The sequence below is a fragment of the Phyllobates terribilis genome, unplaced genomic scaffold, assembly GCF_046119375.1.
Source record: "Phyllobates terribilis strain yellow unplaced genomic scaffold, ASM4611937v1 Scaffold_5__5_contigs__length_657084704, whole genome shotgun sequence".
Taxonomy (NCBI): Eukaryota; Metazoa; Chordata; class Amphibia; order Anura; family Dendrobatidae; genus Phyllobates; species Phyllobates terribilis.
Genome location: NW_027362765.1, coordinates 311,054,102 through 311,066,535, shown reverse-complemented (window position 1 = coordinate 311,066,535; position 12,434 = coordinate 311,054,102).

The following is a 12,434-nucleotide window of genomic DNA, read 5'->3' as shown; positions in this document are numbered from 1 at the left end:
GAGTTCCAAATGTGTGTGGGTAGAATATAAATCCCACGGGGTAAAATTGAAAAAAGTTGAAAAATTTTTTTTTTAGGACTTAGTCATTTTTCCGGCATTTTTCAGACTTTCAGAGAGGGGAAAATGTCAGTCAGCATTCCTATTTCAGTTCCAGAGCGATTCGCCCGATAAGTGCTTGATATTTAGTAGTTTTCAGCCAATTTTCTGACTTTTTGAAAATTTCACTTTTTGGTGAAAATATCCATTAAATGAGGGAATAATATGTGTGAGGGTACCCCAGGAGAGTTCCAAATGTGTGTGGGTAGAATATAAATCCCACGGGGGTAAAATTGAAAAAAGTTGAAAAATTTTTTTTTTAGGACTTAGTCATTTTTCCGGCATTTTTCAGACTTTCAGAGAGGGGAAAATGTCAGTGAGCGTTCCGATTTCAGTTCCAGAGCGATTCACCCGTTAAGTCCTTGATATTTAGTAGTTTTCAGCCAATTTTCTGACTTTTTGAAAATTTCACTTTTTGGTGAAAATATCCATTAAATGAGGGAATAATATGTGTGAGGGTACCCCAGGAGAGTTCCAAATGTGTGTGGGTAGAATATATATCCCACGGGGGTAAAATTGAAAAAAGTTGAAAAAAATTATTTTTGGGACTTAGTCATTTTTCCGGCATTTTTCAGACTTTCAGAGAGGGGAAAATGTCAGTACGCGTTCCGATTTCAGTTCCAGAGCGATTCGCCCGATAAGTCCTTGATATTTAGTAGTTTTCAGCCAATTTTCTGACTTTTTGAAAATTTCACTTTTTGGTGAAAATATCCATTAAATGAGGGAATAATATGTGTGAGGGTACCCTAGGAGAGTTCCAAATGTGTGTGGGTAGAATATATATCCCACGGGGTAAAATTGAAAAAAGTTGAAAAATTTTTTTTCTAGGACTTAGTCATTTTTCCGGCATTTTTCAGACTTTCAGAGAGGGGAAAATGTCAGTGAGCATTCCGATTTCAGTTCCAGAGCGATTCGCGCGTTAAGTCCTTGATATATAGTAGTTTTCAGCCAATTTTCTGACTTTTTGAAAATTTCACTTTTTGGTGAAAATATCCATTAAATGAGGGAATAATATGTGTGAGGGTACCCCAGGAGAGTTCCAAATGTGTGTGGGTAGAATATATATCCCACGGGGGTAAAATTGAAAAAAGTTGAAAAATTTTTTTTTTAGGACTTAGTCATTTTACCGGCATTTTTCAGACTTTCAGAGAGGGGAAAATGTCAGTGAGTATTCCGATTTCAGTTCCAGAGCGATTCGCCCGATAAGTCCTTGATATTTATTAGTTTTCAGCCAATTTTCTGACATTTTGAAAATTTCGCTTTTTGGTGAAAATATCCATTAAATGAGGGAATATTATGTGTGAGGGTACCCCAGGAGAGTTCCAAAGGTGTGTGGGTAGAATATATATCCCACGGGGGTAAAATTGAAAAAAGTAGAAAATTTTTTTGAGGGGGGCTTAGTCATTTTTCCGGCATTTTTCAGACTTTCAGAGAGGGGAAAATGCCAGTGAGTATTCCGATTTCAGTTCCAGAGCGATTCACCTGATAAGTCTTTGATATTTAATTGTTTTCAGCCAATTTTCTGACTTTTTGAAAATTTCACTTTTTGGTGAAAATATCCATTAAATGAGGGAATATTATGTGTGAGGGTACCCCAGGAGAGTTCCAAATGTGTGTGGGTAGAATATATATCCCACGGGGGAAAAATTGAAAAAAGTTGAAAAATTTTTTGGGGGGAGCTTAGTCATTTTTCCTGCATTTTTCAGACTTTCAGAGAGGGGAAAATGTCAGTGAGTATTCCGATTTCAGTTCCAGAGCGATTCGCCCGATAAGTCCTTGATATTTATTAGTTTTCAGCCAATTTTCTGACATTTTGAAAATTTCGCTTTTTGGTGAAAATATCCATTAAATGAGGGAATATTATGTGTGAGGGTACCCCAGGAGAGTTCCAAAGGTGTGTGGGTAGAATATATATCCCACGGGGGTAAAATTGAAAAAACTAGAAAATTTTTTTGGGGGTGGCTTAGTCATTTTTCCGGCATTTTTCAGACTTTCAGAGAGGGGAAAATGCCAGTGAGTATTCCGATTTCAGTTCCAGAGCGATTCACCTGATAAGTCTTTGATATTTAATTGTTTTCAGCCAATTTTCTGACTTTTTGAAAATTTCACTTTTTGGTGAAAATATCCATTAAATGAGGGAATATTATGTGTGAGGGTACCCAGAGAGTTCCAAATGTGTGTGGGTAGAATATATATCCCACGGGGGTAAAATTGAAAAAAGTTGAAAATTTTTTTTTTAGGACTTAGTCATTTTTCTGGCATTTTTCAGACTTTCAGAGAGGGGAAATTGTCAGTGAGCATTCCGATTTCAGTTCCAGAGCGATTCGCCCGTTAAGTCCTTGATATTTAGTAGTTTTCAGCCAATTTTCTGACTTTTTGAAAATTTCACTTTTTGGTGAAATTATCCATTAAATGAGGGAATAATATGTGTGAGGGTACACCAGGAGAGTTCCAAATGTGTGTGGGTACAATATATATCCCACGGGGGTAAAATTGAAAAAAGTTGAAAATTTTTTTGGGGGGAGATTAGTCATTTTTCCGGCATTTTTCAGACTTTCAGAGAGGGGAAAATGTCAGTGAGTATTCCTATTTCAGTTCCAGAGCGATTCACCCGATGAGTCCTTGATATTTAATAGTTTTCAGCCAATTTTCTGACTTTTTGAAAATTTCACTTTTTGGTGAAAATATCCATTAAATGAGGGAATATTATGTGTGAGGATACCCGAGGAGAGTTCCAAATGTGTGTGGGTAGGATATATATCCCACGGGGATAAAATTAAAAAAAGTAGAAAATAATTTTTTTTTGGACTTAGTCATTTTTCCAGCATTTTTCAGACTTTCAGAGAGGGGAAAATGTCAGTGAGCATTCCTATTTCAGATCCAGAGCGATTCGCCCGATAAGTGTTTGATATTTAGTAGTTTTCAGCCAATTTTCTGACTTTTTGAAAATTTCACTTTTTGGTGAAAATATCCATTAAATGAGGGAATAATATGTGTGAGGGTACACCAGGAGAGTGCCAAATGTGTGTGGGTAGAATATATATCCCACGGGGGTAAAATTGAAAAAAGTAGAACATTTTTTTTGGTGGGGCTTAGTCATTTTTCCGGCATTTTTCAGACTTTCAGAGAGGGGAAAATGCCAGTGAGTATTCCGATTTCAGTTCCAGAGCGATTCACCTGATAAGTCTTTGATATTTAATTGTTTTCAGCCAATTTTCTGTCTTTTTGAAAATTTCACTTTTTTGTGAAAATATCCATTAAATGAGGGAATATTATGTGTGAGGGTACCCAGGAGAGTTCCAAATGTGTGTGGGTAGAATATATATCCCACGGGGGTAAAATTGAAAAAAGTTGAACATTTTTTTTTTAGGACTTAGTCATTTTTCTGGCATTTTTCAGAGTTTCAGAGAGGGGAAATTGTCAGTGAGCATTCCGATTTCAGTTCCAGAGCGATTCGCCAGTTAAGTCCTTGATATTTAGTAGTTTTCAGCCAATTTTCTGACTTTTTGAAAATTTCACTTTTTGGTGAAAATATCCATTAAATGAGGGAATAATATGTGTGAGGGTACACCAGGAGAGTTCCAAATGTGTGTGGGTAGAATATATATCCCACGGGGGAAAAATTGAAAAAAGTTGAAAAATTTTTTGGGGGGAGCTTAGTCATTTTTCCGGCATTTTTCAGACTTTCAGAGAGGGGAAAATGTCAGTGAGTATTCCCATTTCAGTTCCAGAGCAATTCGCCCGATAAGTCCTTGATATTTATAAGTTTTCAGCCAATTTTCTGACTTTTTGAAAATTTCACTTTTTGGTGAAAATATCCATTAAATGAGGGAATATTATGTGTGAGGGTATCCAGGAGAGTTCCAAATGTGTGTGGGTAGAATATATATCCCACGGGGATAAAATTGAAAAAAGTTGAAAATAATTTTTTTTTGGACTTAGTCATTTTTCCGGCATTTTTCAGACTTTCAGAGAGGGGAAAATGTCAGTGAGCATTTCTATTTCAGTTCCAGAATGATTCGCCCGATAAGTGCTTGATATTTAGTAGTTTTCAGCCAATTTTCTGACTTTTTGAAAATTTCACTTTTTGGTGAAAATATCCATTAAATGAGGGAATAATATGTGTGAGGGTACCCCAGGAGATTTCCAAATGTGTGTGGGTAGAATATATATCCCACAGGGGTAAAATTGAAAAAAGTTGAAAATTTTTTTTTTTGGGACTTAGTCATTTTTCCAGCATTTTTCAGACTTTCAGAGAGGGGAAAATATCAGTGAGCGTTCCGATTTCAGTTCCAGAGCACTTCGCCCGATAAGTCCTTGATATTTAGTAGTTTTCAGCCAATTTTCAGACTTTTTGAAAATTTCACTTTTTGAAAATTTCACTTTTTGGTGAAAATATCCATTAAATGAGGGAATAATATGTGTGAGGGTACACCAGGAGAGTTCCAAATGTGTGTGGGTAGAATATATATCCCACGGGGGTAAAATTGAAAAAAGAAAAAATTTTGGGGGGGGGCTTAGTCATTTTCCTGCATTTTTCAGACTTTCAGAGAGGGGAAAATGTCAGTGAGTATTCCGATTTCAGTTCCAGAGCGATTCACCTGATCAGTCTTTGATATTTAATAGTTTTCAGCCAATTTTCTGACCTTTTGAAGATTTCACTTTTTGGTGAAAATATCCATTAAATGAGGGAATATTATGTGTGAGAGTACCCCAGGAGAGTTCCAAATGTGTGTGGGTAGAATATATATCCCACGGGGATAAAATTGAAAAAAGTTGAAAATGATTTTTTTTTGACTTAGTCATTTTTCTGGCATTTTTACGACTTTCAGAGAGGAGAACATGTCAGTGAGCGTTCCGATTTCAGTTCCAGAGCAATTTGCCTGATGAGTCCTTGATATTTAGTCCTTTTAAGCCAATTTTTGTGACTTTTTGAAAATTTCACTTTTTGGTGAAAATATCCATTAAATGAGGGAATAATATGTGTTAGGGTACCCCAGGAGAGTTCCAAATGTGTGTGGGTAGAATATATATCCCACAGGGGTAAAATTGAAAAAAGTTGAAAATTATTTTTTTTGGGACTTAGTCATTTTTCCAGCATTTTTCAGACTTTCAGAGAGGGGAAAATGTCAGTGAGCGTTCCGATTTCAGTTCCAGAGCGCTTCGCCCGTTAAGTCCTTGATATTTAGTAGTTTTCAGCCAATTTTCTGACTTTTTGAAAATTTCACTTTTTGGTGAAAATATCCATTAAATGAGGGAATAATATGTGTGAGGGTACACCAGGAAAGTTCCAAATGTGTGTGGGTAGAATATATATCCCACGTGGGTAAAATTGAAAAAAGAAGAAAAATTTTTGGGGGGGGGCTTAGTCATTTTTCCTGCATTTTTCAGACTTTCAGAGAGGGGAAAATGTCAGTGAGTATTCCGATTTCAGTTCCAGAGCGATTCACCTGATAAGTCTTTGATATTTAATAGTTTTCAGCCAATTTTCTGACATTTTGAAAATTTCACTTTTGGTGAAAATATCCATTAAATGAGGGAATAATATGTGTGAGGGTACCCCAGGAGAGTTCCAAATGTGTGTGGGTAGAATATATATCCCACGGGGGTAAAATTGGAAAAAGTTGAAAATTTTTTTTTTTGGGACTTAGTCATTTTTCCAGCATTTTTCAGACTTTCAGAGAAGGGATAATGTCAGTAAGCGTTCCGATTTCAGTTCCAGAGCGATTCACCCGATAAGTCCTTCATATTTAGTAGTTTTCAGCCAATTTTCTGAGTTTTTGAAAATTTCACTTTCTGGTGAAAATATCCATTAAATGAGGGAATAGTATGTGTGAGGGTACCCCAGGAAAGTTCCAAATGTGTGTGGGTAGAATATATATCCCACGGGGTAAAATTGAAAAAAGTTGAAAAAATTTTTTTTGGGGACTTAGTCATTTTTCCGCCATTTTTCAGACTTTTAGAGAGTGGAAAATGTCAATGAGCATTCCGATTTCAGTTCCAGAGCAATTTGCCTGATGAGTCCTTGATATTTATTCCTTTCAAGCCAATTTTCTGACTTTTTGAAAATTTCACTTTTTGGTGAAAATATCCATTAAATGAGGGAATAATATGTGTGAGGGTACACCAGGAGAGTTCCAAATGTGTGTGGGTAGAATATATATCCCACGGGGGTAAAATTGAAAAAAGTAGAAAAATTTTTTTGGGGGGGGCTTAGTCATTTTTCCTGCATTTTTCAGACTTTCAGAGAGTGGAAAATGTCAGAGAGCGTTCCGATTTCAGTTCCAGAGCAATTTGCCTGATGAGTCCTTGATATTTAGTCTTTTCAAGCCAATTTTCTGACTTTTTGAAAATTTCACTTTTTGGTGAAAATATCCATTAAATGAGGGAATAATATGTGTGAGGGTACCCCAGGAAAGTTCCAAAGGTGTGTGGGTAGAATATATATCCCACGGGGGTAAAATTGAAAAAAGTTGAAAAATTTTTTTTTTAGGACTTAGTCATTTTTCCGGCATTTTTCCGACTTTCAGAGAGGGGAAAATGTCAGTGAGCATTCCGATTTCAGTTCCAGAGCGATTCGCTCGTTAAGTCCTTGATATTTAGTAGTTTTCAGCCAATTTTCTGACTTTTTGAAAATGTCACTTTTTGGTGAAAATATCCATTAAATGAGGGAATAATATGTGTGAGGGTACCCCAGGAGAGTTCCAAATGTGTGTGGGTAGAATATATATCCCAGGGGGTAAAATTGAAAAAAGTTGAACTTTTTTTTTTTTGGGACTTAGTCATTTTTCCGCCATTTTTCAGACTTTCAGAGAGGGGAAAATATCAGTAAGCGTTCCGATTTCAGTTCCAGAGTGATTCGCCCGATAAGACCTTGATATTTAGTAGTTTTCAGCCAATTTTCTGACTTTTTGAAAATTTCACTTTTTGGTGAAAATATCCATTAAATGAGGGAATAATATGTGTGAGGGTACCCCAGGAGAGTTCCAAATGTGTGTGGGTAGAATATATATCACACGGGGGTAAAATTCAAAAAAAGTTGAAACATTTTTTTTTTAGGACTTAGTCATTTTTCCGCCATTTTTCAGACTTTCAGAGAGGGGAAAATGTCAGTGAATGTTCTGATTTCAGTTCCAGAGCGATTCGCCCGTTAAGTCCTTGATATTTAGTAGTTTTCAGCCAATTTTCTAACTTTTTGAAAATTTCACTTTCTGGTGAAAATATCCATTAAATGAGGGAATAATATGTGTGAGGGTACACCAGGAGAGTTCCAAATGTGTGTGGGTAGAATATATATCCCACGGGGGTAAAATTGAAAAAAGTTGAAAAAATTTTTTTTGGGGACTTAGTCATTTTTCCGCCATTTTTCAGACTTTCAGGGAGTGGAAAATGTCAGTGAGCGTTCCGATTTCAGTTCCAGAGCAATTTGCCTGTTGAGTCCTTGATATTTAGTCCTTTCAAGCCAATTTTCTGACTTTTTGAAAATTTCACTTTTTGGTGAAAATATCCATTAAATGAGGGAATATTATGTGTGAGGGTACCCCAGGAGAGTTCCAAATGTGTGTGGGTAGAATATATTTCCCACGGGGGTAAAATTGAAAAAAGTTGAAAAATTTTTTTTTTAGGACTTAGTCATTTTTCCGGCATTTTTCAGACTTTCAGAGAGGGGAAAATGTCAGTGAGCGTTCCGATTTCAGTTCCAGAGCGATTCGCCCGTTAAGTCCTTGATATTTAGTAGTTTTCAGCCAATTTTCTGACTTTTTGAAAATTTCACTTTTTGGTGAAAATATCCATTAAATGAGGGAATATTATGTGTGAGAGTACCCCAGGAGAGTTCCAAATGTGTGTGGGTAGAATATATATCCTACGGGGATAAAATTGAAAAAAGTTGAAAATGATTTTTTTTGGACTTAATCATTTTTCCAGCATTTTTCAGACTTTCAGAGAGGGGAAAATGTCAGTGAGCGTTCCGATTTCAGTTCCAGAGCAATTTGCCTGATGAGTCCTTGATATTTAGTCCTTTTAAGCCAATTTTTGTGACTTTTTGAAAATTTCACTTTTTGGTGAAAATATCCATTTAATGAGGGAATAATATGTGTGAGGGTACACCAGGAGAGTTCCAAATGTGTGTGGGTAGAATATATATCCCACGGGGGTAAAATTGAAAAAAGTATAAAATTTTTTTTAGGGGGGGGCTTAGTCATTTTTCCTGCATTTTTCAGACTTTCAGAGAGGGGAAAATGTCAGTGAGTATTCCGATTTCAGTTCCAGAGCGATTCACGTGATAAGTCTTTGATATTTAATAGTGTTCAGCCAATTTTCTGACTTTTTGAAAATTTCACTTTTTGGTGAAAATATCCATTTAATGAGGGAATATTATGTGTGAGGGTACCCCAGGAGAGTTCCAAATGTGTGTGGGTAGAATATATATCCCACGGGGATAAAATTAAAAAAAGTTGAAAATAATTTTTTTTTGGACTTAGTCATTTTACCAGCATTTTTCTGACTTTCAAAGAGGGGAAAATGTCAGTGAGCGTTCCGATTTCAGTTCCAGAGCAATTTGCCTGATGAGTCCTTGATATTTATAGTTTTCAGCCAATTTTCTGACTTTTTGAAAATTTCACTTTTTGGTGAAAATATCCATTAAATGAGGGAATAATATGTGTGAGGGTACACCAGGAGAGTTCCAAATGTGTGTGGGTAGAATATATATCCCACGGGGGTAAAATTGAAAAAAGTTGAAAAATTTTTTTGGGGGGGCTTAGTCATTTTTCCGGCATTTTTCAGACTTTCAGAGAGGGGAAAATGTCAGTGAGCGTTCCGATTTCAGTTCCAGAGCGATTCACCCGATAAGTCCTTGATATTTAATAGTTTTCAGCCAATTTTCTGACTTTTTGAAGATTTCACTTTTTGGTGAAAATATCCATTAAATGAGGGAATATTATGTGTGAGGGTACCCCAGGAGAGTTCCAAATGTGTGTGGGTAGAATCCCACTGGGATAAAATTGAAAAAAGTTGAAAATAATTTTTTTTTGGACTTAATCATTTTTCCAGCATTTTTCAGACTTTCAGAGAGGGGAAAATGTCAGTGAGCGTTCCAATTTCAGTTCCACAGGAATTTGCCTGATGACTCCTTGATATTTAGACCTTTCAAGCCAATTTTCTGAATTTTTGAAAATTTCACTTTTTGGTGAAAATATCCATTAAATGAGGGAATAATATGTGTGAGGGTACCCCAGGAGAGTTCCAAATGTGTGTGGGTAGAATATATATCCCACGGGGGTAAAATTGAAAAAAGTTGAAAAAATTTTTGGTGGGGGCTTAGTAATTTTTACGGCATTTTTCAGACTTTCAGAGAGGGGAAAATGTCAGTGAGCGTTCCGTTTTCAATTCCAGAGCGATTCTCCCGATAAGTCCTTGATATTTAATAGTTTTCAGCCAATTTTCTGACTTTTTGAAAATTTCACTTTTTGGTGAAAGTATCCATTAAATGAGGGAATATTATGTGTGAGGGTACCCCAGGAGAGTTCCAAATGTGTGTGGGTAGAATATATATCCCACGGGGGTAAAATTGAAAAAAGTTGAAGCATTTTTTTTTTAGGACTTAGTCATTTTTCCGCCATTTTTCAGACTTTCAGAGAGGGGAAAATGTCAGTGCACGTTCCGATTTCAGTTCCAGAGCGATTCGCCCGTTAAGTCCTTGATATTTAGTAGTTTTCAGCCAATTTTCTAACTTTTTGAAAATTTCACTTTCTGGTGAAAATATCCATTAAATGAGGGAATAATATGTGTGAGGGTACCCCAGGAGAGTTCCAAATGTGTGTGGGTAGAATATATATCCCACGGGGGTAAAATTGAAAAAAGTAGAAAAAATTTTTTGGGGGGGCTTAGTCATTTTTCCGGCATTTTTCAGACTTTCAGAGAGGGGAAAATGTCAGTGAGTATTCCGATTTCAGTTCCAGAGCGATTCACCCGATAAGTCCTTGATATTTAGTAGTTTTCAGCCAATTTTCTGACTTTTTGAAAATTTCACTTTTTGGTGAAAATATCCATTAAATGAGGGAATAATATGTGTGAGGGTACCCCAGGAGAGTTCCAAATGTGTGTGGGTAGAATATATATCCCACAGGGGTAAAATTGAAAAAAGTTGAAAATTGTTTTTTTTGGGACTTAGTCATTTTTCCAGCATTTTTCAGACTTTCAGAGAGGGGAAAATGTCAGTGAGCGTTCCGATTTCAGTTCCAGAGCGCTTTGCCCGATAAGTCCTTGATATTTAGTAGTTTTCAGCCAATTTTCTGACTTTTTGAAAATTTCACTTTTTGGTGAAAATATCCATTAAATGAGGGAATAATATGTGTGAGGGTACACCAGGAGAGTTCCAAATGTGTGTGGGTAGAATATATATCCCACGGGGGTAAAATTGAAAAAAGTTGAAAAATTTTTTTGGGGGGGCTTAGTCATTTTTCCGGCATTTTTCAGACTTTCAGAGAGGGGAACATGTCAGTGATTATTCCGATTTCAGTTCCTGAGCGATTCAACCGATAAGTCCTTGATATTTAATAGTTTTCAGCCAATTTTCTGACTTTTTGAAAATTTCACTTTTTGGTGAAAATATCCATTAAATGAGGGAATATTATGTGTGAGGGTACCCCAGGAGAGTTCCAAATGTGTGTGGGTAGAATATATATCCCACGGGGATAAAATTGAAAAAAGTTGAAAATATTTTTTTTTTGGACTTAGTCATTTTTCCGGCATTTTTCAGACTTTCAGAGAGGGGAAAATGTCAGTGAGCGTTCCGATTTCAGTTCCAGAGCAATTTGCCTGATGAGTCCTTGATATTTATAGTTTTCAGCCAATTTTCTGACTTTTTGAAAATTTCACTTTTTGGTGAAAATATCCATTAAATGAGGGAATAATATGTGTGAGGGTACCCCAGGAGAGTTCCAAATGTGTGTGGGTAGAATATATATCCCATGGGGGTAAAATTGAAAAAAGTTTAAAAAAAATTTTTGGGGGACTTCGTCATTTTTCCGGCATTTTTCAGACTTTCAGAGGGGGGAAAATGTCAGTGAGCATTCCTATTTCAGTTCCAGAGCGATTCGCCCGATAAGTCTTTGATATTTAGTAGTTTTCAGCCAATTTTCTGACTTTTTGAAAATTTCACTTTTTGGTGAAAATATCCATTAAATGAGGGAATATTGTGTGTGAGGGTACCCCAGGAGAGTTCCAAATGTTTGTGGGTAGAATCCCTCTGGGATAAAATTGAAAAAAGTTGAAAATAATTTTTTTTGGGACTTAATCATTTTTCCAGCATTTTTCAGACTTTCAGAGAGGGGAAAATGTCAGTGAGCGTTCCGATTTCAGTTCCAGAGCAATTTGCGTGATGAGTCCTTGATATTTAGTCCTTTCAAGCCAATTTTCAGAATTTTTGAAAATTTCACTTTTTGGTGAAAATATCCATTAAATGAGGGAATAACATGTGTGAGGGTACCCCAGGAGAGTTACAAATGTGTGTGGGTAGAACATATATCCCACGGGGGTAAAATTGAAAAAAGTTGAAAAAATTTTTTGGGGGGGCTTAGTCATTTTTCTGGCATTTTTCAGACTTTCAGAGAGGGGAAAATGTCAGTGAGTATTTCGATTTCAGTTCCAGAGCGATTCAACCGATAAGTCCTTGATATTTAATAGTTTTCAGCCAATTTTCTGACTTTTTGAAAATTTCACTTTTTGGTGAAAATATCCATTAAATGAGGGAATATTATGTGTGAGGGTACCCCAGGAGAGTTCCAAATGTGTGTGGGTAGAATATATATCCCAGGGGGTAAAATTGAAAAAAGTTGAACTTTTTTTTTTTTGGGACTTAGTCATTTTACCGGCATTTTTCAGACTTTCAGAGAGGGGAAAATGTCAGTAAGCGTTCCGATTTCAGTTCCAGAGTGATTCGCCCGATAAGACCTTGATATTTAGTAGTTTTCAGCCAATTTTCTGACTTTTTGAAAATTTCACTTTTTGGTGAAAATATCCATTAAATGAGGGAATAATATGTGTGAGGGTACCCCAGGAGAGTTCCAAATGTGTGTGGGTAGAATATATATCCCAGGGGGTAAAATTGAAAAAAGTTGAACTTTTTTTTTTTTGGGACTTAGGCATTTTTCCGGCATTTTTCAGACTTTCAGAGAGGGGAAAATGTCAGTGAGCGTTCCGATTTCAGTTCCAGAGCGATTCGCCCGTTAAGTCCTTGATATTTAGTAGTTTTCAGCCAATTTTCTGACTTTTTGAAAATTTCACTTTTTGGTGAAAATATCCATTAAATGAGGGAATATTATGTGTGAGAGTAC